Raw genomic sequence first — 2,644 nt, 5'->3', positions numbered from 1 at the left:
AGCCCTAGTGTGTGAAAATCCGCTCGAAGTCTGCAGTGCCTCAGAACAGTCACGGTGTGCTTTCCTGTTCTGTTGAACTGACAGGAAGCACCTGGCGTTGTGGTGATTTCTGTGCTCGCGTTTTGTTGGCTGCTGCTGGCCATTTCACCTCGCAATTTGAGCATAGGCTGCATATCACCCAGCTGGTTAATGTGTCAGCGGGAAGCATATCTATGTAATGTCATTAATTCTCTGGAAACACAGGACACTTAGTGTGTGCAAATAAACTTAGCCCTTATCGCAACGATTGAATCAGACTACAAAATGATGGTAATCTGTGTACACGTTCCGAAATCCATTAAAAAATATCAATAGGTCAGGATAAATAGATTATTTCTGCGTCCAAATCTATCAGGAAATTCAGGTAGGACATGAGCAGCAATTCTCCCTATGGTATTGAAGTGAATAGAAGATTCCAGGAGAAGTTTAAGCTGACTTCTGTATCTCTAAATATGTAGGTCAATGAAACATTAACGCTGTAAAGAATCTAATACAATCAGGGAGAATGCAGCCTGTATCAATGTAAATGGTTAAATCTCTGTGAGCCACTCAGGCGGAATGCAACCTCTGTCAATGGAAATAGTTAACTCACTGCGATCCAATCGAAAGAGGGGATCCGAAGGTCGACTGTTATTTATATAAACTGCCCATTGTATCGCAATAAATTTAAATGTGGGTCTCATTTCTCCGGGAGTCAATGTAGATCTGCAGAATGAAAGGAGCTTGGAATCAATAAATGAACACAGCTGAGATGTTACTATAAAGTTACCACGAGTCTAAAATGAAAGATTCCCCGGATGTCACATAGAATTAAACGGCAACACACCAGAAATGGATATTTAACTAAAAAAATTCACAACCTCTATTGTCAACCGAGATGAAAATCAGTTAAAACAGGGTAAAGACCCTTATTACTCTCCCGCCCTCTCACTGGTTTCCACAGTTGTATCCGGGCCTGCCCCGATCTGATAGACTGGGCCCCCTGAGGTGTATTTTGTGGATATCAAACAGACTTGCAATAGTGTGAGTGTAACCGGTTGTCACAGCAACTTGAAGCACTCGCACAGAAAGATGGAAGTTGAAGATATTTGGGGCCGCTCTCGTGTATTTCCGAGGAGCCAGTCACCTTCCTGCTCTTATGGGAGGCAAATGCGGCACTTTACGTGAAGATGGAGGCACAAAAATAGGCGAAGTTTTCTAGCGTGCGCGTATATCGCCGTTTCTTCATCGCCACTTGGACAAAATACGGGAATTCTCTACCTTACAGCATCATGGGAACACCATTAAAGCAACGACTGCATGAATCAAAAGGAAGATGCAGCACCACCTTTTAAGGGTATCTAGGAATGGGCAATAACTGGGTCCAGAATACCATCACCAACGGCGGGTCAAAGGGAAGGCTCGTCACCACCTTCTTAGGGCAAAGATTGATGGCAAAAAAATTGGAACACAGCACGGGATTAAATGGAAAAATGCAGCAGGGAAAGATTATTCGATTCCGCCACACACACATACAAACACATTCGAGCAGTAAAGAACAGGGGAATATCCTGTGGTCAATCTAGCATGTCCCACGCAATTGTGATACCATTTCCATCGTAATATATACACTTCTCACTGCATGCCCAACCATGTGATCTCCTGGGAGAGGTGAAATCCAGATAAAACCGTGGCCAAATTGGGAGCAAAAATTCTGGGAAATTCCTCTCCGACACCCCAAGCCCATCGATACTAGTCCAGCAGATCACTCTGGCCCTGATAATTCAATACTCTACCAACCTTTTGTACGAGGTGATCTCCAGCCCAGCCAAAATACAGGTCCAGCTCCTGCTTTAAGGAAGTCAGCGAATCGGCGTCCAAACCATGAACCGGCAGACAGTTCCAAAGTCCTAATATTCTTTGGGAAATATACCAGCTTCTGACATCTAAGCTAGATGTGGCCTTGTATAACTTGAGTGCTTCAAACTTGAAACTAATCTAGTGGCCCTCCTGTGCACCCTTTTGCAAAGGCTGAGAATCACCCACCATGTGAGGCGACCAAAACTGGACACCGTATTCTAACTCAAGCCTGACCACCGTCCTGTATAAGGACAAAATAATATGCTTTGTCAGAAAATCAATTGCCGAATAATTATACCCAACATTTGCTCCAGCTATAGCTTTACGTTACTCCTCATGAACCTTTAGATCTATGCACTGCAACGCCCAATTCTCTTCCTTTCTCCACCTGCTTTAATGCATTTCCCTGGAGGGCATATGTATGATCAGCATTCACGCTACACATAGAAACATAGAAACATAGACGATAGGAGCAGGAGAAGGCCATTCGGCCCCTCGAGCCTCCTCCGCCATTTAATGAGATCATGGCTGACCATCCAAATTCAGCACCCTGTCCCTGCTTTCTCCCCATATCCCTTGATCCCTTTAGCCTTAAGAAATATATCTAACTCCTTCTTGAATAAATTTAATGAATTGGCCTCAACTGCCTTCTGCGGTAAAGAATTCCACAAGTTCACCACTCTCTGGGTGAAGAAATTCCTCCTCATCTCAGTCCTAAATGGCTTACCCCTTATCCTTAGACTGTGACCCCTGGTTCTGGACTCCC

Source organism: Somniosus microcephalus, chromosome 30, assembly GCF_052327205.1.
Source record: "Somniosus microcephalus isolate GS21.2 chromosome 30, FLI_Smic_1.0, whole genome shotgun sequence".
Taxonomy (NCBI): domain Eukaryota; kingdom Metazoa; phylum Chordata; class Chondrichthyes; order Squaliformes; family Somniosidae; genus Somniosus; species Somniosus microcephalus.
Note: the sequence above shows the minus strand (reverse complement) of the source record.